Source organism: Canis aureus, chromosome 20, assembly GCF_053574225.1.
Source record: "Canis aureus isolate CA01 chromosome 20, VMU_Caureus_v.1.0, whole genome shotgun sequence".
In the NCBI taxonomy this organism is placed as follows: Eukaryota; Metazoa; Chordata; class Mammalia; order Carnivora; family Canidae; genus Canis; species Canis aureus.
The window spans coordinates 15,636,235-15,659,689 of record NC_135630.1 but is presented as its reverse complement, the minus strand read 5'-3'; the positions used below and the strand labels follow the sequence as shown (position 1 = coordinate 15,659,689).

At 36.9% G+C, this 23,455-nt stretch overlaps 1 long non-coding RNA gene and 1 pseudogene across 4 annotated transcripts in view; one reads left to right on the top strand and one right to left on the bottom strand.

Moving 5' to 3' along the window:
• Positions 1–23,455, top strand: part of LOC144291490 (uncharacterized) — a 214,803-nt gene that overhangs the window by 52,432 nt on the left and 138,916 nt on the right. The window lies entirely within an intron of this gene.
• Positions 21,291–23,253, bottom strand: LOC144291489 (heat shock cognate 71 kDa protein pseudogene; annotated as a pseudogene).

Here is a 23,455-nt window from a genome sequence, read left to right as displayed (position 1 = left end):
AAACACTAAACCCTTTGCAATAAATATTAAAGGGGACACTTTGAGTGGAAAGAGAGACCAAAAGTAACAAACACTAGAAAGAGGCAGAGATAACCTACAGGTATAGCAATTTTGCAAGTAATACCATGGCACTAAATTTATATCTTTCAATAATTACTCTGAATATAAATAGACTAAATGCTCCAAAATACATAGGGTATCAGAATGGATTTAAAAACAAAACAAAACAAAACAAAACAAGACTCATTGATACAGTGCTTATAAGAGACTCATTTTAGACTGAAAGACATCTCCAGATTGAAAGTGACGGTGTGGAGAACTATTTATAATGCTAGTGGACATTAAAAGAAAGCAGGAGTAGCCATCCTTATACCAGAAAAACTAGATTTTAAACTAGACTGTAATAACAGATGAAGATGGACACCGAATCATAATAAAGGTGTTTATCCAACAAGAAGATCTAACAATTGTAAATATTCATGCCCCTAACTTGGGAGCAGCCAGATATATAAATCAATTAATAACAAACTTAAAGAAACTCATAGATAAAATAACGGTAATAGAGGAAGACTTTAACATCCCACTCACAACAATGGACAGATCATCTAAGCATAAAATTAACAAGGAAACAAGGGCTTTGAATGACACATTGGATCAGATGGACCTAACAAATATTTTTCAAACATTTCATCCTAACACAACAGAATACACATTCTTTTCCAGTGCACATGATCATTCTCCAGAATAAATCACAGACTGGGTCACAAACTAAGACTCAACCAGTACAAAAAGACTGAGATCATACCATGTATATTTTCAGACTACGATGCTATGAAATTTGAAGGCAACCACAAGAAAAAAATTGGAAGGACCATAAATACATGGAGGTTAAAGAACATCCTGCTAAGGAATAAAGGGGTCAACCAGGAAATTAAAGAATTTTAAAAATACATGGAAGAAAGTGAAAATGAAAACATACTAGTTCAAAACCTTCGGGATACAGCAAAAGTGGTCTTAAGAGGGAAGTGTATAGCAATATAGGACTTCCTCATGAAGCAAGTACAGTCTCAAATACACAATCTAATATTACACTTAAGGAGCTGGAAAAAGAACAGAAAATTAAGCCCAAATCCAGCAGAAAAGGGTAAATGATAAAGATGAGAACAGAAATCAATGATATAGAAATTAATAATAATAATAATAATAATAATAATAATAATAAAACAGTAGAACAGATCAACAAAGCTGGGAGCTGGTTCTTTGGAAGAATTAGCAAGATTGATAAAACCCTAGCCAGGCTTATCAAAGAGAAACAAGAAAGGACTCAAATAAATAAAATCACGAATTAAAGGGATCACAATCAACACTGAAGTAATGCAAATAATTATGAGAATATTATGAGCAAGTATATGCCAACAAATTAGGCAATATGGAAGAAATGGTTAAATTCATAGAAACATATAAACTACCAATACTGAAACAAGAAGAAATAGAAAACCCGGACAAACCCATAACCAGCAAAGAAATTGAATCAGTAATCAAAAATCTCCCAAACAAACATAAGTCCAGGACTAGATGGCATCCCAGAGGAATTCCACCAAACATTTAAAAAAAAAAATGTCTATTCTTCTGAAACTGTTCCAAAAAATAGAAATGGAAGGAAAGCTTCTAAACATATTCTATGAGGCCAGCATTATCTTGATCCCAAAACCAGAAAAGACTTCACTAAAAAGAAGAATTATAGACCAATATCCTGATGAACATGGATGCAAAAATTCTCAACAAGATACTAGCTAATTGGATCCAACAGTTCATTGAAAAGATTATTCACCATGACCGAGTGGGATTTATTCCTGGCTTTCAGGGGCTGTCCCAAAACAACAATCAAGGTACTACACCACATTAATAAAAGTAAGGATAAAAACCATATGATCCTCTCAATAGATGCAGAAAAAGCATTTGACAAATACAGCATCCTTTCTCTATGAAAACCCTCAACAAAGTAGGGATAGAAGGAAGATACCTCAAAATCATAAAAGCCATATATGAAACACTCACAGTTAGTATCATCCTCAGTGGGGGAAAAACTGAAAGCTTTTCCCCTAAGGTCAGGAACACAACAGGGAGGTCCACTCTCACTACTGTTGTTCAAAACAGTACTAGAAATCATAGCCTCAGCAGTCAGACAAGAACAATGACAACAACAACAACAAATAAAAGGCATCTGAATTGGCAAAGAAGAAGTCGAACTTCTACACTTTGCAGTTGATGTGATTCTCTATGTAGAAAATCTAAAAGACTCATCAAACAATTGCTAGGACTGATCTAGGAATTCAGCAAAGTCACAGGACATAAAATCAATGCATAGAAGTCTGCTGCATTTCTATATACTATCAACAAAGCAGTAGAAAGAAATCAATGAATCAATCCTGTTTACAATTGCACCAAAAGCCATAAGATATCTATGAATAAACCTAATCAAAGAAGTAAAAGATCTGTACTCTGAAAACTTTAGGACATGTATGAAAGAAATTGAGGAAAACACAAAGAAATGGAAAAACATTCCATGCTCATGGATTTGAAGAACAAATATTGTTTAAATGTCTGTACTACCGAAAACAATCTACACATTTAATACAATTTTTATCAACTTGACACCAGCATTTTTCACAGAGGTGGAACAAACAATCCTAAAATTTGTATGGAACAAGGAAAGATCCCAAATAACCAAAATAATGTTGAAAAGAAAACCAAAGCTGGAGGCATGACAATTCTGGATTTCAAGCTGTATTACAAATCAAGACAGCGGGGTACTGGCACAAAACAGACACATTACTCAATGGAACAAAATAGAGAACTCAGAAATGGACCATCAACTCTATGGTCAATTAATCTACAACAAGGCAGAAAAGAATATCCAATGGGAAAAAGTCAGAGACTTCAACAAGTGATTTTAGAAAAAACTGGACAGACACATGCAGAAGAATGAAAATGAACTGCTTTTTGACACCATACACAAAACCAAATCCAAAATGGTTGAAAGACCTAAATATGAGACAGGAATACATCAAAATCCTAGAGGACAATGCAAGCAGCAACTTCTTCAACCTCAGCTACAGCCACTTATTGGCTAGATACATCTTCAGAGGCAAGGGAGAGAAAAGCAAAAATAACTATTGGGATTTCATCAAGATATAAAGCTTTTGCACAGAAAAGGAAACAACCAACAAAACTAAAACTACCAAATGGGAGAAGATATTTGCAAATGACATCAGATAAAGGGCTAATATCCAAAATTTATAAAGAAATCAAATAGCCAAAAGACAAAAAATCCAGTCAAGATACGGGCAGAAGACATGAACATATCTCTAAAGAAGACATATGTGTGGCTAACAGACATATGAAAAAATGCTCAACATCACTCATCATCAGGGAAATACAAATAAAAACTACAGTGAAATAACACCTAACACCAGTCAGAATGGCTAAAATGAACAACTCAGGAAACAACAGATGTCGGTGAGGATGTGGAGAAAGGGGAACACTGTTACCCCATTGGTAGTAATGCACACTGGCACAGCCACTCTGGAAAAAAGTATGGGGGTTCCTCAAAAACGTTAAAAAAAGAACTGCCTTAAGACCCAGCAATTAGGGATCCCTGGGTGGCGCAGCAGTTTGGCGCCTGCCTTTGGCCCAGGGCTCGATCCTGGAGACCCGGGATCGAATCCCACGTCAGGCTCCCAGTGCATGGAGCCTGCTTCTCCCTCTGCCTGTGTCTCTGCCTCTCTCTCTCTCTCTCTCTGTGTGTGTGTGTGACTTGTGACTGTCATAAATAAATAAAATTTAAAAAAAAGACCCAGCAATTACACTACTAGTTATTTGTTCAAAGGATACAAAAATAGTGATTCAAAGGGGCACATGCATCCCAATTTTATAGCAGCAATGTTCACAATTGCCAAAAAAATGGAAACAGCAAGATGTCCAGTGACAGATGAACATATAAAGAGGGTGTATATATACAATAGAATATAACTCAGCCATCAAAAAGAATGAAATCTTGCCATTTGCAAGGATGTGGTCGGAGCTAGAGGATATTATGCTGAGAAAAATAAGTCAATCAGAGAAAGGCAATTATATGATTTCACCCATATGTGAAAATTCAAAACAAAACAGATGAACAGAGGGGAAGGGAAGGGAAAACAAAATAAAAACAGAAAGAAGAGAACCATAAGAGACAACTCTATTAAAAAAACAAACAAACAAACAGGATTGCTGTGGGGGAGATGGGCGGGGTGATGGGGTAATTGGGTGATGGAAATTAAGGAGGGAATTTGATGTAATGAGCACTGGGTGTTGTATGCCACTGATGAATCACTAAACTCTACCCTGAACCTAATAATACACTATATGTTAACTAATTTGAATTTAAATTAAAAAAAACAACTTCACTCAGCTCAATTTATCTCTAATCTTTTATGTACCAAAACAAAACATCTGAATTCAAAGAGCACAAGTATTGCTATTTACTTTTGATAAATGGAACCAATTTCATTTTCCAAGCTCAAATTAATTATCTTGAAATAGACCAGGCTAATGTCTGATCTGCTCATCTACGCATCTACATCAACCGGACATTTGCTAGAGATGGAGAATCTTATTTGCCACCAAGGCATGTGTTAGAATCTGCATTTTGGAAAGACCTCCAGAGTGATTTATTTTTACCTTAAAGTTTGAGAAGCCCTGTTCTAGGCTGGGTTACCATTGAAATTCACAGCCCCTCAAATTGTGAAATGCTAAAACCTAGTTGGACTACAAATATGTTTATCCTTTGTTTTTAACTAATGTTACTTTTGTTATTAGTAGTAAGGGTTTTGGGGATTATTTTGTGATTAGATCTGGCAGTATCTTTTATTACCTGATACTGTAGTGGGAATCTAGGGAGCAAATGATCTAAGAACTGTGGGACCTACTCCATAAAGAGGCAGGATCACGTAACTCCATCCATGAACTTTATAGCTCGTTGGCCCCGCAGCTGCTATCCACACAGAAATACTTTTAAAGGTGGGAATAGGGTCGTTCAGTGTCTGGATTGAATGCTGGGGCAAGTGGAAACTACAACTGCCTGGCACATCAGAGCCTGTGGACCCTCTAATTATGGCCAATGTGAGATAAGGAGGTACCTCTAGATAGATGTGGCCCGAAGTAGTGATGCCCAGGAAGGGGATATGAAAAGGGCAGGAGGACTTAGAAAATTCATAAGAACAATTGTCACTTCCTGGGTTTATGCCTCCTTTATAAGGGCTAATGTGGCAACAGTGAGGGTCCATAGGTTTTGTGAGATCCTTGTGCTAAGCCATTACTATTTTGAAGTACTTATTTCTACTCAAAGTTCATTATGAAGGTCAATGGAGAGTTGCAACTAGCCAACACCTTAGTTTTATATTTATCAATGGAGAATGCTGTGGTATTTGCAGCAGCTTTCCTGGGACATACATGTCTTTATTTTCCTATTTAAAGATCAGTACTCCCTTCTCTGTCATTATAAGTGGACAGGAGGTTGGGCTAATAATACTTAAAACATAGGTTAGGAAATTAAAATTGTTGACTGCTTCTGAATATAAAGTAGCAGCACTGGTCTAAGGCACAATACAGTACTGATGAAATCAGAAGTAATAGCGAAGAATGTGTCTAACTTTGCAAAGTGTAGTATCTGTCTAATCTATCTATGAAACAATTAGTTGTGTCCACGTGGCTATGGACATTGCTGTCTGTTGCTTACTACACACCCATTTTTTTTCTGATTTCCTTAATATTACATAAACTCTAGCTTTATTTAGGTTGACAATGTGTGCAGCTAAAAATAAAACAAATAAATAAAAATGTATTTCTCAGCCTCCTTTACAATTATGGTGAAAACTAACAAACAAGCAAGCAAATCCCACACATTTGGCCAAAGGATATGGAGGACAGTTACTAGGAGGACCAGCCATGGATTTTATAAAGGGAATCACTCATCTGTCATATGCCTTCCATCTTCCTCCCTATTCTCTCCCTTTCTAACTACAATTCAGGCATAGCTCTAACTGAAGAAATGTGAGCAGAAGGGGGGCACACATCCTTCTATGTCCATAGCCAAAAGTGACAGCACCATGAGGATAGATGATCTTGTGTCTCTTGGTCACCTCTTGAATGAGAACCATCTTCCAAAAACCTATATTGGATTTGTAATGAATGGCACATACACTCGTACCATGTTTTGGTCATGATCTATTTTTTGATTGTTTGCTACAGCGGCCAGCAAACCTTCAGGAAATGCTCTAAGAATGGAGCAAAAGAAAGAGAAGCATTGATCCCTCACTCTTTTTCTGTTTTGTGAAACTCACAAGCAAATGGAATTTCTATATCTATTAAGTCTACATAGTCACAGTAAACAGTCAAATAAAATTTGATCCTATGACTGATTTGATCCTATGAAGATATATATATATATATCCTGGTCTTCATTGACTGAAGCAACTATATCTCCATATATGAAATGATTTATCATTGCAAATTTATTAGAAATTCCAGTTGTTTGCACATGTTTGTTTGAAAAAGGACTTAGTGCACATCTATCTGACATAAGTCTCTATTTTTTTATCCTTTTTCCAATTTATCTTCATTCATAAATATGAAGGATTGGAAATCAAGGCAGTAACAAATTTAAAGTGTATGAATTTTTCCATGCATCTAGCAATATTGTTTTTAAATAAATATAGATAATTCTAAGTCAAAAGGAGTAAGAGAGTGTATCTCTGCATGCACGTGAAAGTCCTGTCTCAAAAAAAAAAAAAAAAAAAGTCCTGTCTCAGTGTACTATTATATCTGTAATCTCTGTCTGCCCCAAGTAAAACCTGATTTACGTAAACAACCAAGAAGTGCAATGTCTGGGTAGCTATTTTTTTTTTTTTTTTTTTTTTTTTTAGATATGGAGGTGATGACTTTGAAACAACCCAAAATGCAAATATTTCTTAGCCTCTTCTCCCTCCATAACCTTTCCTTATATACAGGAGTGAGTTATTAGAGTGTTAAAAATGCTGCCGATGGATATCTCAATAAAATTAAAACTAACATAAAAGTAGACCAAGTGGTAAAAGGAATATTGACTTTCCCTTTATTGCGCATTTAACAATATGAAAGATAGTAAAATATAATTTTATGTTAGATAATAATACAAATGTGTTCTACAACACCATATATTTATGGCAAGCTTTCCAGTCCTCTGCTTAATTTCTGAATATGAGAACCAATAATGCATTTTCTTCGTTAGTTGTGTATTTCCTAGTGAAAGTGACATTTATTCATCATTGAAGTATTAGCAATTTCCTTTTGCCAAATTATTACTTGTAACCAAGCATACATACATAATACATTGTGATCACTAAATGAGAAGCTGAGATGAAATCAGGTTCCAGAAATTGTCATATATGTTAATAAAGGCTGTGTTTAGATGTACAGATAAAGGACATGCTGATGAGATTATCCACAGCCTCAAAGATGGTAATCATTTATTATGATTTTATTTAACCTTTTATAGATTTAGATTTTAGTAGATAATTCATTTTATATGTGATTTTCTTTTAGATATTACTCTGAGGTATTTTCTTTAGGGTTTAGGGGAAAAGCATATTTTCCCACAATTTCTTGATTGTTTAGTTTTGCTCCAGTTAAACTGCACTATATATACACATACACATATAAAAACATTATTATTTTGGTGAACACAATTTTGGCATATAATATGGAAAAATATTCTCGGTTAAATATCAGTTAGCTCTTCCTAGAAATTATTGATCTTTGTTTTAACCTTGTCAAAGCAATTTGAGCTGAGGATGAGGAAACAGGCTTATAAAACAAAGATTTTGATGGCACCATAAACTCTGTGGAGCACATATTCTTAAATTAGAAATGTGTTTTAAGAATGATTGCCCTAGGTTCGTAGTAAATACGATTAGTGATATCGTTATAAAGGGGGAAAAAACACATCTCGTTCATTTTATATGTGTGTAATTTGGTTCTATTACTCACACTGTTTGCTATTCATCTTGTGTCATACTCCAAATAGCTTTAGTTTTAAGCAATTGAAAATAATAGTATTTTACATATTATTTTCCTGCTTGTCAATTTTGTTTTAATAATAGGCTATATTTCTCAGGAGTGAGGGCCGGTTTTAAGTAAAATATACACATAAATATTTATCTTTCTATAGCTAACTCAATGACATTAGTATGAGACGATGCTTTAGAAAGAGCTCATTACCCAGGGACTTGTCAGTAGCCTCTAAAATTGCTGTCAAGCAGAAGGTTTTACAATACTTCATATAAATGCCTGGAATTTCTTTAAATGGTAGTTGAGGAAGCCTAGCTATATTACATTTAAATCATGTGGTGCCTGCCTTCTCTCCATTAAACAAAAATCAATTTTCAAGAAATACCTTAAAACTAATGTGCCAAATGTAATTATTGATTTATATTTTATTAAAGCTACAGCTAATGTGGAAGATCATTTCGCTTGACTCTGAAATCAAATTTAGAAGCCACATAAATTTTTTAAAAAGTTTCAGAGTTACAGAAGTCCCCCATTATCTGTGGAGATAATTTCTAACGACCTCCAGTGGATTCTCTAAACTGCAGATAGAACTGAATTCTATATATACTTTGTCTTTTCCTCTACATACATACCTATGATAGAAGTTATAAATTAGACACAGTAAAAGATTAACAATAATAGTTAATAATAAAGTAGAACAAATTTAACCATATACTGTAATAAAATTATATAAGCATGGTCTCCCTCTCTCTTTCTCTCAAAAGATCTTATTGTACTCTCTTCAACCTTTTTCTTGTGAAAGTGTGAGATGATAAAATGCCTGTATGATGAGATGAAGTGAAGTGAATGGCATAGGCTTTGTGATGTAGCATTAGGCTACTATTGACTTTCTGATCATAATCAGTAAGAGGATCATCTCTTCCAGACCACACTTAACCATGGGTAGCTAAAACTGGGGAAAGCAAAACCCCGGGCGGGGGTTGGGGGGGGGTGGTTTCTACTGTATTAATCTGTATCTCTGTGCAAAAGAAATTTGCTAACTAGACTACAGAGTATACATATTTTTTTTTTGTCTTTTATATTAGAGGTTTTTTTTTTTTTTTTTTAAGTACTGTTTTCCAAAGTACTTGGGTCAGGTCTTTTACCCCACCTCTCTCAGTGAGCTTGAATTCTACGTATGCAACTATGTTTGTTTGAATGTGTGCATGCATCATCTATCTATCATCTATCTTTGTATCTATCTCTCTATCCTCTATTATCTAATCTATCTACCTACCTACCTACCAATTTATCTATCCATCTATCAACATCTATCATTTTTTACATCATGCAAATGGGGTCACTTACTACAGTTTTCATTTGATCCTATTGAGATTGTATTTGCAGGCTCAAGCAGGTGTGTGTGTATTCATGAAGGATATTAGTCTATAGTGTATCTGTGTTTGCTTTTGGGATTAGTTGTATTCTGGCATTAGAGAAGCATGTAGGAAGTCCTACCTCTTTGTTTATTTTCTGGAACAGATTGTGAAGTATTAGTATTATTTCTTTCTTAACAGTTTATTAAGACTAAAAGTGAAACTTTCTGGCTCTGAGATTTTCTCTTTTGGAAGGATTTTAACAAAAAAAATCAATGTGTTTAATAAAAGTAGAACTATTAAATTATCTAATTCATCTTGATTGGATTTTGGTAGTTTGAGGTTTTCAAGAAATTGGCCTATTTTGTATACATTGTCAAATTAATTGGCATAGGGATTTTTGTATAAATAATTTATGATTAGTAATGATGTCACTTCTTTCACTCTTCATATTGACAATTTCTTATTTTGTATTTTTCTTTTTTATTTCTTGGTCAGCATGACTAGAGGCTTACCAATTATATTGGTATTTTCAAAGAGCTGTCTTTTGGGGTTTTTTGTTGTTCTTCTTTTATATATTTCTACTCTAAATGTTCATTATTATTTTCTTAGTCAACTGGCTTTGTATTTAACTTGCTCTCCTTTTCCTAATTTCTTATGGAAGACTTTTAAATTTCTTGATTTTAGACCTTGCTTTTCTAATGCAAGTCTTTAATGACATAAATTTCCCTCTAAGCACTCCTTTAGTTATATCTACACATTTTGATTTATTTTGTTCGCAGTTTCACTCATTTGAAAATATTTTGAATTTTTCTTACACTTTGTCCTTAACCCATGGATTATGCTGATGTGAATTTTCTTCCCAATTACTTGGAAACTTTCCAGAAATCTTTTTTATTCTACTCATTTCTCCCACCCATTGTGTCGGGTAACCACCAGTCTGTTCTCTGTATCTTCAAGCTTTCTGTTTGTTTATTTGTTTTTGTTTGTTTTGTTTTTCAGATTTTGCACATAAGTGAGATCATACAGTATTTATTTTTCCCTGTCTCTCAGCATTATGCTCTTGAGATTCATCCATGTTGTTATAAATGGCAAGATTTCTTTTTTTTTATGGCTGAATAACATATATACACAGCAGTTTCTTTATCCACTCATCCATTAATGGACACTTAGGTCATTTCTATATCTTACGTATTGTAAATAATACTGAACTGAACATGAGGATACATTTATCTTTTTGAGTTAGTGTTTTCCAAGTATCTTTGTTTTTAATGTCCATGATAACTCCTTTAGGATTCAAGAGTAAACTTTGTACAATTTTTATTCTTGCAGATTTAAGAAGAATATGTATTCTGCTGTTACATGAGATATTTTATAAATATCAATTTGACCAAGTTGTCTGATAGTCTATCCAATTATTCTGTCAGTTTTTGAAAGGAGTATTGATGTTTCCAAATTCAGTTTCGGATCTTTCTATTTTTGTTTTTCAGATGTGCTTATTTTCTCCTAGTGTACTTTGAAATTCTGATGTTAGGCAAATAAACTTTTGGGATTGTTATAACTTCCTACAGAATTGGCCCAATATCATTATTTAATTTCCCTTTTCATTACCTCCTGGGTGTTAGTATTTGTATTTCTCCATTCTTTTACTTTAAATCTATCTGTTTATATTTAAATGAGGTAATTACAATCAGTATGAGGTTGAGTCTCAATTTTTTTTTTTTAAGATTTTATTTATTTGAGAGAGAAGGCACATGAGAGAGAATGTGGGAGGGGGCAGAGGGAGACGGAGAAGCAGACTATGTCTTGAGGAGGGAGCTCATTTCCATCTCAGGGCCCTGAGATCATGACCTGAGCCTAAATCAAGAGTCAGAGGCTTAACTGACTGAGCCATCCAAGTGCCCCATGAGAATATATTTAGAGCAAACATAGTGCATACTATTTTTGCTTTTCTTTAGGGTTTAAAAAGCAATGATCTCAATGAATTAACTCTTCTTTGTTGTTATTCTTACATCATAAATAATTTGTGAAAGTAGTTTTCCTTAAAGAGACTGATAGAATCAAAGTATCAAAGAAAAGTGTATGTTTAGATAAAATTTGAAGTCTAGGAATTATACATTTGAGAAAGGAATCTTTAAAGTGCAGAAATCAGTAGAACATACTTGTGATATATATTCAAGTTTTCAATGTATTACAAATTATCCTGCATTAATTAGATGACCACGGTCTAACAAGAACAAAAATCAAGTCAGATAAATGTGTCAAGAACTTTCAACTGCTTTTTTTTTGGGGGGGGGGGGATGAGGGGGTTTGATTTTGTGTCTGGTTTGGTTTTCCTTCCTTTCCACGAACTACCTCCCACCTTAACTTGATGCCAGTACCTGGTGTTACATAAGATTTCTGAGGACATTGATTCCTGTGGTCTGTGGTGCACAGATACTTGAAATATCCTCTTTTAGGGAAGACATTTTAGGGGGCTCACCAAGTCAAAATTACTTTCATAATTATGCCAAGACTTGTTTTGCCTTTTCTACTATGATGACATTTTCACTGATGATGAAAAAGCAATGAAGAGTAAAAGTACTGGCATTTTAACATGAGACAAGACAGGCCCAACCTTGTACTGATAATTATTGTATTTTTAACCTCTTCACATTGAAAAAAAAAATTTTAATGCCCATAGCAACATCATTGAATCACTTACTTTTAATACATATCTTTTCAATTCTTTTTGTGAAGCAATAAGTATGCATAAAGCACCATTTCCATTTGCTTTTTATTTCTAGCTATGAAAACCTTAAGTCCAATGTATTCTGCATGACTGGAACATATTAGGAGCTTAATTAATATTCCTATAATTAATATTATCAATAATATTAAAGTGCTGTGCATATATAAGGCACAGAATAGTTCTAAAAGTATACTGTCAGAAAGCTGTTCTCATCTATTTTGGAAACATGTTTCCTGTTCTCACTTCTGAATTCCATCAGTAGTAGTTGTTTGCAAGCAGAGAACACCTGGTGAGTGTAAACTTGGCATTTAGTTTTCTGGGAACCCAGTAGAGAAAGAGAGAATAAAGCTTGAATCCTGGCAATTGAACAATGGGAGAGCAGAAAGACTTCCTCCTGGTACGAAAGGACGCACACTGGCTCATTGCTGGCTTGATGAAACAGAGACTACTGCTTCTTAAGGCCAGAAGTTATATCTGAGCAGCAAGCATAAATAGTGTTTCAATATCCAAAAAGAAAATTGTACTAAACTTAAGATGACCTAAGAGGCACCCAGGGGAAATTAATCAAAACATTAAAAAAGTTGTCACTAGTTGGAATAAGCTTTGGAAGAGACAGGTAACAAACTAAAAAACAGAAGGAGGAAAAAGAAAGAAGAGAAGAAGAAAGATTTTTTGAAAAGAGGAGGGGGGATGCCTGAGTGGCTCAACGGTTGACCTTCTGTCTTTGGCTCAGGGCATGATCCTGGGGTCCTGGCATCCAGTCCCACATTGAGCTCCCTGTGAGGAGCCTGTTTCTCCCTCTGCCTATGTCTCTGCCTCTCTGTGTGTGTCTCTCATGAATAAATAAATATTCTTTTGAAAAAAGAGGAGGAAAGAATACAAAAATATTGATTTAAAAGGGCACATGTACCCTGATGTTTATAGCAGCATTATTAACAATAGCCAAATTATGAAAAGAGCCCAAATGTCCATGACTGATGAATGGTAAATAAGATAAATTAGATAAATAAGATAAATTGTATATATATAAATTATATATCATATATTATAATTATATATACTATATAATGTATAATATATTATATAATTATATATATAATTAACATATATATATATATATAATTACTCAGGTCTAGAAATGAATGAATCTTAAATCTGCCATTTGCAATGACATGGGTGGAGATGAGAGTATCATGATAAATGAAGTAAGTCAGAGAAAGACAAATGCCATTTGATTTCACTTATATGTGGAATTTAAGAAACAAAACAGATACATGGAGGAGAAAGAGAGAGGCAAACCATGAGACAGACTCTTAACTATAGAGCACAAACAGGAGGGTGGGGGGATGGACTAAATGAGTGATGGACATTAAGGGGGGCACCTGTTGTGATGAACACTGGGTGTTGCATGTGAGTAAAGAATCACTAAGTTGTACTCCAGAAACTAATAATTACACTATATTAGTGCTAACTGGAATGTAAATAAAAACTGGAAAGAAAAGGAAGTGACATATACTTAAATCTGAAAAAAAAAAAAGAAGGAAAAGGAATATATAGCATACTTGAGTGTAAAAAAAAAGAGAGAGAAAGAGAGAAGGAGGGGAATATGGGGGAAGAATTGAGCACTTCCAGTTCGACATTAGAACAAATATTTGTGGAATAGAAACATGCCTTTAACATGTAAGATATCCATATATAATTGTCCCAGATGTTAACATTATGCTCTATATTAGCATCCTGAAAGATCAAGTGGAATAAATACTACAAAATACAAAGAGATGAGAATAACAAAGGAAAGGACAGAAAAATTGAAGAACAATGAAGAAACCTAAAATTCAAATAATGAACATTCAGGAGTATAGAAAGATCTGGTGGGAAACAGGGGACTTCACAAAAATAGTACAAGCAATTTTATTGAACTTAAAGAGATTTTGAGTCAGAAGATTTGAAAGGCTAATTCAGTTTCACTTTAGCACCATTAAGCAGAAACACTGGTATAAATGTCGAATTCTAATAGGGAAGGGAAAACCCGGAAAAGCTGCTAGACAGGTAAAACAGAAGTTAACACCAAAAACAAACAAAAAAAGAATCCGTTTGCCTTGATACCTCTCACACGACAACACACATCAGAAGACAATGGAATAAAATTGGGGGAAAAAAAGTCTGCCATCAGTAAATTTTCTACTTAGATGAGGTATTATTCACAAGTGGAAAAAATAGTATTTACTGATTTGCAATATTTTCGAACCTATACCTACACTGTATTCCATGTGAAGGATAATATTGGCTGTGATGAATTCTGTAGAATATGAATTTTATAATTATTCATTTATAATTTTTTTTAAGATTGTATTTATTTATTCATGAGAGACACAGAGAGAAAGAGAGGCAGAGACACAGGCAGAGGGACAAGCAGGCTCCATGCAAGGAGCCCGACCTGGGACTCTATCCTGCGTCTCCAGGATCATGACCTGGGCCAAAGGTGGCCACCTGGGCTGCCCTATTTATAATTTTTTAGAATATGAATTTTAAGTAATACACCTACAAATATTTCAGTCTTAACTTTCTATTTTAAACTTCTGTTTTCTAATTGTTGAGTAGAAGCTAGACCTGAGCAGAAGGAATGTTGGGAGGCACAATCCCAAGTCCTTGATAGAGACATGATAAATGAGCTATACATTAAAATCCCTGGAGCATGGGGATCCCGGGGTGACTCAGTGGTTTAGCACCTGCCTTCCACCCAGGGCATGATCCTGGAGACCCATAGGGCCCATCAGGTGGCGAACCCCACCTGAGATGTAGACACAATAGCGGGCTGCTACAGACAGGTAGGAAGATGCTTATAGCAAGGGAGGAAGGTGGGAAAAGGTGAAATAAAATAGAGCCCAGTGGGGGAGGGACCCCACGAGGAGCCCAGCCAAGGGGGTGGGAGCCTCGGGACAGGAGAGCCCCCACCCAGAGACCTAGGGACTTTCAAAATCCGCCACAGACAGTGAGGATCCTCCTGACACCAGGCACCCCCAAGCTGTGCAGGTCGGCACCCCCCGCCCTGGGAGCATCCAGGCCCCTGTGGACTGGGAGCTGCAGTGGTTACTGCGGGAGCTGACTCTAGGGCTGGAGAGCTGGCCGCTTCTGCCAGTGTGGTTGTTCCTCCTGGAGTCACCCTGAGCCTGGGAGGGTCAGGGCCAACAGGGAACAGGTGCTTCTCAGGATAAACAGCTCCCACTGAGCCGGGCACCTGGCAGGGGGCGGGCCACCTCCCCCGGTGCACACACCTGAGAATCAGCACAGTAGGCCCCTCCCCGAGAAGACCAGCTGGAAGGACAGGGGAAGAGCAAGTTCTTGACTGAGCAGTGCTGGAAAGTTCCAGGGGAAGTCAGAGGGATTTACAGTGTATAGAACCAGAAGGTACTCCGCCTATTTTTTTTTTTTTTTTCCAGGACTACTCGTTTTTATATCATACTATAAATTTTCCAATATTTTTTTTCTCTTTTCCCACCTTAACTACAATATTTTATCACCTTTTCATTTTAAGTTTCTTCCTTTTTGACTTTCATATTTCTACAATTATATGTCTTAGATATACTTTTCTATTTCTAGATTCCCTTCAACATACTTAATTTTGGAGATATACAAAATATGTTTCTGTTGTTGTTGTCTTTTGTTTTCTCTGCCTCATTTTGTTCTACACTGGCAGAAGTTAGTACCTTTTAAAATATGACCAGCGTGCACCCAGAACCAAGTGGTATGCCATGCTGGTTCATTCCATGAGATTATATTCTCTCTTCATTCCCATTATGCCCCCCCCCCTTTTTTATCTCATTTGTGCTTTGGTGGTCAATCCTGGGGCTCTCTGCAAGTATTTCTGGTTTATATAAACTTGGGACTGAGCATCTTCTAACATACAGAACTTAATATACTCAGAACCAAGAGGATAATCCTCTAGAACCTCTCAGGTAGACTACATTCTCCCTCCACTACAATTTTGTTACCACACCATCTTCCAGTCCAGTCCTGCCCTTTTTTCCTTCTCCTTTTTTTCCTCTTTACTTTTGCTTTTTTTTTTTTTTACCTTTTTTTTTCTTTTTTCTTTCTTTCTTTTTTTTTTTTTTTCTTCTTTTTTGGCATTCTTGGTCTTTTATTTTTTACCACTTTGTTTTATTTTTTTTTATTTTTTATTTTTTTATATATATTTTTTTAATTTTTATTTATTTATGATAGTCACAGAGAGAGAGAGAGAGAGAGGCAGAGACACAGGCAGAGGGAGAAGCAGGCTCCATGCACCGGGAGCCTGATGTGGGATTCGATCCCGGGTCTCCAGGATCGCGCCCTGGGCCAAAGGCAGGCGCCAAACCGCTGCGCCACCCAGGGATCCCTACCACTTTGTTTTAAAATTTGTTTTTCACTTTAGTGGTCTTTTTGTTTTATTTCGTTCTGATCTTTGTTTTCAATTTCTGGTCTCTGACCTTGTCAGAGTCACCTAAGGTGAAATTTACTTAGGTCGTGGTTGATATTCTTGAATCAGCCCACTCATACAGCTACTCTGCACTGAGCAGAGAACTCATCATAAAAGAAAGAATCAGAAACAGAACTCCCTGCCACAGACTCTCAGAATTTGGATTACAATTCGATGTCAGAAAACCAATTCAGAAAAACAATTATAAAGCTACTGGTGGCTCTGGAAAAAAAAGCATAAGGGGTTCAAAAGACTTCATGACTGCAGAATTTAGATCCAATCAGGCCAAAATTAAAAATCAGTTAAATGAAATGCAATCCAAACTGATTGAGCAATCCTGATATGAGCAATCCTCATATCAGGTCCTAACCATGAGGGTTAATGAGGTGGAAGGAAGGGTGAGGACATAGAAGACAAGTTTATGGCAAGGAAGGAAGTTGAGGAAAAAAGAGAAAAACAATTAAAAGACCACAAGGAAAGGTTAGGGGAAATAAAGGATAGCCTCAGAAGGAAAAAAATCTACATATAATTAGGGTTCTGAAGGTACCGTGAGGGCCAGAGGGCCAGAAAGCATATTTGAACAAATCATAGCTGAGAATTTCCCTAATTTGGGGAAGGAAACAGGCATTCAGATCCAGGATGTAGAGAAGTCCTCCCCTAAAATCAATAAAAACCATTCAACATCTGGACATTTAATAGTGAAACTTGCAAATTCCAAAGATAAAGGGAAAATCCTTAAAGCAGCAAGAGACAAGAGATCCCTATCTTATATGGGGAGAAATATTATATTAACAGCAGACCTCTCCACAGAGACCTGGCAGGCCAGAAAGGGCTGGCAGGATATATTCAGGGTCCTAAATGAGAAGAACCTGCAGCCGAGAATACTTTATCCAGCAAGGTGCTCATTCAGAATAGAAGAAGAGATAAAGAATTTCCAAGATAGGCAGAAACTGAAAGAATGTGTGACCACCAAGCCAGCTCTGCAAGAAATATTAAGGGGGACTCTGTAAAAGAAAGAGGAAGCCGAAGAAATAATCCATAAAAATGAGGACTGAATGGGTCTTACGATGACACTAAATTAATAACTTTCAATAATTATTCTGAACGTGAATGGGCTAAATAATCCCATCAAAAGATGCAGGATTTCGGACTGGATAAAATGCAAGGCCCATCTTGTTGCTGTCTACAAAAGACTCATTTTAGACCTAAGGACACCTCCAGCCTGAAAATGAAGGGGTGGAGAATCATTTACCTTTCAAATGGTCCTCAAAAGAGAGCTGGGGTGGCAATCCTCATATCAGATACATTAAAATTTATCCCAAAGACTGTAGTAAGAGATGAAGAGGGACACTATATCATACTTAAAGGGTCTACCCAAAAAAATACCTAACAATCATCAATATTTATGCCCCTAATGTGGGAGTTGCCAAGTCTATCAATCAATTAATAACCAAAATAAAGGCTAATAATACACTAATAAAGTAAAGGAGTAGGAGACTTCAACATGACACTTTGTGCAAATGACAGATATTCTAAGGACAATATCATCAAAGAAACAAGAGCTTTAAATGATACACTGGACCAGATGGATTTCACAGATATATACAGAAATTTGCCTCTGAACACAACTGAATACACCTTCTTCTCAAGTGCACATGGAACTTTCTCCAGAATAGACTACATACTGGGTCACAAATCAGTTCTCAACTGATACCAAAAGATTGGGATTGTCTCCTGCATATTTTCAGACCACAATGCTTTGAAACTAGAACTCAATCAAAAAAAAAAAAAAAAAAACAAAACAAACAAAAAAAAAAACCTCAATCACAAGAAGAAATTTGGAAAAAACTCAAACACTTCATTTTCATTAGTTTCCGTAAATCTACCAAACATTTAATGATGAAACAATACCTATTCTACTAAAGATGTTCCAAAAGATAGAAAGGGATGGAATACTTCCAAAATCGTTTCATGAGGCCAGTATCACCTTAATTCCAAAACCAAAGACCTCACCCAAAGGGAGAATTATGGACCAATATCCTTGATGAACTCAGATGCAAAAATCCTCAACAAGTTACTCACCATTAGGATCCAAGAGTACATTAAGAAGATTATTCACCATGACCAAGTGGGCTTTATCCCTGGGATGCAAGGCTGGTTCAACACTCGTAAACCAATCAATGTGATAGATCATATCAGCAAGAGAAAAAACAAGAACCATATGAACCTCTCAATAGATTCAGAGAAAGCATTTGACAAAATACCCCATCCATTCCTGATCAAAACTCTTTAGAATGAAGGGATAGAGGGAACATTCCTCAGAATCTTAAAAGCCATCTAAGAAAAGCCCACGGCAAATATCATTCTCAATGGAGAAACACTGAAAGCCTTTCCCTTCAGATCAGGAACACAACAGGGATGTCCGCTCTCCCCACTGCTACTCAACACAGTACTAGAAGTCCTAGCCTCAGCAATCAGGCAACAAAAACAAATAAAGCATTCAAATTGGCAAAAAAGAAGTCAAACTCTCCGTCTTTGCAGATGACATGATACTGCTCATAGAAAACCCAAAAGACTCCACCCCAAGATTGCTAGAAGTCTTACAGCAATTTGGCAATCAATGCCCAGAAATCAGTGGCATTTCTATACATACGCTAACAATGAGACTGAAGAAAGAGAAATTAAGGAGTCAATCCCATTTACAATTGCACCAAAAACATAAGATACCTAGGAATAAACCTAACCAAAGAGATAAAGGATCTATACCCTAAAAACTACAGAACACCTCTGAAATCACAAAAATTGAGGAAACACAAATAGATGGAAAACATTCCATGTTCATGGATTGGAAGAATGGATATTGTGAAAATGTCAATGCTACCCAGGGCCATTTACACATTCAGTGCAATCCCTATCAAAATACCATGGACTGTCTTCAGAGAGTTGGAACAAATAATCTTAAGATTTGTGTGGAATCAGAAAAGACCCTGAATAGCTAGGGGAATGTTGAAAAGGAAAACTAATGCTGGGGGCATCACAATGCCAGATTTCAAGCTGTACTACAAAGCTGTGATCATCAAGGCAGTGTGGTCCTGGCACAAAAACAGACACATAGATCAATGTAACAGAATATAGAACCCAGAAATGGGCCCTCAACTTTATGGTCAACTAATATTCGACAAAGCAGGATATTCTATATCCAATGGAAAAAGGACAATCTCTTTAATAAATTTTCCTGGGAAAATTGGACAGCCACATGCAGAAGAATGAAACTGGGCCATTTTCTTACACCATACACAAAGATAAACTCAAAGTGGATGAAAGATCTAAATGTGAGACAAGAATTTATCAAAATCCTAGAGGAGAACACAGGCAATACCCTTTTTGAACTTGACCACAGCAACTTCTTGCAATATACCTCTATGAAGGCAAAGGGAACAAAAGCAAAAATGAATTATTGGGACTTCATCAAGATAAAAAGCTTCTGCACAGCAAAAGAAACAGTCAACAAAACTAAAGACAACCTAGAGAATGAGAGAAGATATTTGCAAATGACGTATCAGATAAATAACTAGTATCCAAGATCTATAAAGAACTTATTAAACTCAACAGCAAAGAAACAAACAATTCAATCATGAAATGGGCAAAAGACATGAACAGAAATTTCACAGAGGAAGACATAGACATGGCTAACAAAAACATGAGAAAATGCTCTGCATCACTTGCCATCAGGGAAATACAAATCAAAACCGCAATGAGACCCCACCTCACAACAGTGAGAATGGGGAAAATTAACAATTCAGGAAGCAACAAAATGTTGGAGAGGATGTGAACTGGTGCAGCCACTGTTGCACTGTTGGTGGGAATGTGACCTGGTGCAGCCACTCTGGAAAACTGTGTGGAGGTTCCTCAAAGAGTTAAAAATAGACCTGCCCTATGACCCAGCAATTGCCCTGCTGGGGATTTACCTCAAAGATACAGATGCAGTGAAACGCTGGGACACCTGCACCCCGATGTTTATAGCAGCAATGGCCACAATAGCCAAACTGTGGCAGGAGCCTCGATGTCCTTCAACAGATGAATGGATAAAGAACATGTGGTCTATGTATACAATGGAATATTATTACTCAGCCATCAGAAATGACAAATACCCACCATTTGCTTCAACATGGAGGGAACTGGAGGGTATTATGCTGAGTGAAGTAAGTCAATCAGAGAAGGACAAATATTATGTGGTCTCACTCATATGGGGAATATTGAAAATACTGAATGGGATTATAGGGGAAAGGAGAGATAATGAGTGGGAAATATCAGAGAGGGAGACAAACCATGAGATACTCCTAACTCTGGGAAAGGAACAAGAAGTAATGGAAGGGGAGGTGGGTGGGGGGATGGGTTGAGTGGGTGATGGGCAGTGAGGGGGGCACTTGACCGGATGAGCACTCAGTGTTACAATATAATATTGGCAAATTGAACCCCAATAAAATATTTTTTTTGCTAATTTTAAATACAGTTTTATTTAAGACATTGCATTTTCCACTTAACAATACAGTGCTTATAAAGTGCAATGTTTATTTCCTTTCCCTGTGCACATATTCCATATTCAAGTATATGCACAGTATATTTACTGTAGCAGCTTGACTTTAAAACTGCCATGGAATTTGCTACAAATTTGGGTCCTTCAAATGTATGGAACAATGACATCCGGTTGGCTTAATCAACCCCTTCAATGGTAGGCCCAGAGGAGGCACCACCAGAGGGAGGAGCTCCACCACCAGGAAAGCCTCCAGGCATTCCTCCTGACATGCCTCCTGCACTCTGGTATAGCTTCGTAATAATGGGGTTGCAGACTTTCTCCAGCTCTTTCTGTGATGTTCAAATTCTTCCTTCTCTGCAGTCTGGTTCTTATTGAGCCAGTTGATGGTTTCATTGCACTTGTGAAGAATCTTCTGTTTGTCTTTGTCATTGATTTTGCCCTGAAGTTTTTCATCTTCAACAGTTGTTTTCATGTTGAATGCGTAAGACTCAAGTGAATTCTTGGAAGACACCTTGTCTCTCTGCTTCTCATCTTCCACTTTGTACTTCTCAGCTTCCTGGACCATGCGCTCAATGTCTTCCTTGCTCAAGCGGCCCTTGTCATTAGTGTTGGTAATCTTGTTCTCTTTTCCTGTGCTCTTATCCACAGCAGACACATTGAGGATACCATTAGCATCAATATCAAAAGTGACTTCAATCTGAGGAACCCCACAAGGAGCAGGAGGTATGCCGGTGAGTTCAAACTTGCCAAGTAGGTTGTTATCCTTGGTCATAACACGCTCACCTTCATAGACCTGAATAAGCACACAAGGCTGGTTGTCAGAGTAGGTAGTAAAGGTTTGTGTCTGTTTGGCAGGAATGGTAGTATTGCGCTTGATAAGCACAGTCATGACTCCTCCAGCAGTTTCAATACCAAGAGAAAGTGGGGTGACATCCAATAGCAGAAAATCTTGAACATTTTCAGATTTGTCACCAGAAAGAATGGCTGCCTGGACAGCTGCACCATAAGAAACTGCCTCATCAGGGTTGATGCTCTTATTCAGTTCCTTTCCATTGAAGAAATCTTGCAGAAGTTTCTGAATCTTGGGGATATGGGTAGAACCACCCACCAGGACAGTATCATGGATCTGAGACTTGTCCAGCTTGGCATCCCTAAGAGCTTTCTCTACAGGGTCCAGGGTGCCATGAAACTGATCAGTATTTAATTCTTTAAACTGGGCATGAGTAATAGAGATATACAAGTCAATTCCTTCATACAGAGAATCAGTCTCAATACTGGCCTGGATGCTGGAAGAAAGTGTACGCTTAGCCCATTCACATGCAGTACAGAGATGGAGGACTGCCCTCTTGTATTTGCTGATATTCTTCTTGTGCTTGCTCTTGAATTCTGCAATAAAATGGTTGACCATTTGGTTGTCAAAATCTTCTCCATCTAAGTGGGTGTCTCCAGCTGTGGACTTGACCTCAAAGATCCCATCCTCAATAGTAAGGATTAACACATCAAAAGTGCCACCTTCTAAATCAAAGATCAACACATTCCTTTCAGCTCCAGCCTTCTTGTCTAAGCCATAAGCAATAGCACCAGCAGTTGGCTCATTGAAGATTCGAAGTACATTAAGACCAGCAATAGTTCCAGAATCTTTGGTAGCCTGACACTGAGAGTCATTGAAGTATGCAGGTACTGTGACAACTGCATTGGTAACAGTCTTCCCAAGGTAGGCCTCTGCAATTTCCTTCATCTTTGTCAGGACCATAGAGGACACCTCCTCTGGATAGAAACTTTTTGTCTCCCCCTTGTATTCTACTTGGACCTTAGGCCTGCCAGCATCATTCACCACCATGAAGGCCCAATGCTTCATATCAGATTGGACGACAGCATCATCAAATCTACGTCCAGTCAGCCACTTGGCATCGAAAACCGAGTTGGTGGGTTCATTGCAACTTGATTCTTCTCAGCATCACTGATCAATCGTTCGGGGTTCGGTTTCCCTGATCTTTGGCAATTATTTCCACTTTCTCGTGCTGGAAGACACCCACGAGGAGTAGATGGAGCCAATATTGATCCCAACTGCAGGTCCCTTAGACATAGTTGCTTCTGTGTGGGCTGGGCTTGGCTTGCGGAGACAACAGCTGTCTGCAGATCTGGCGCCCTATTCAATGAGCCCAATAAAAATATAAAAAAAAAAATAATAATAAAGAGGACCTGAAAAACAGGCATTAGTTAGAGAGAAGTGAAGTCCTTGAGTGCATGGAAAGGGATAGGATCCATTGTGAAAGATATGGGCTTAG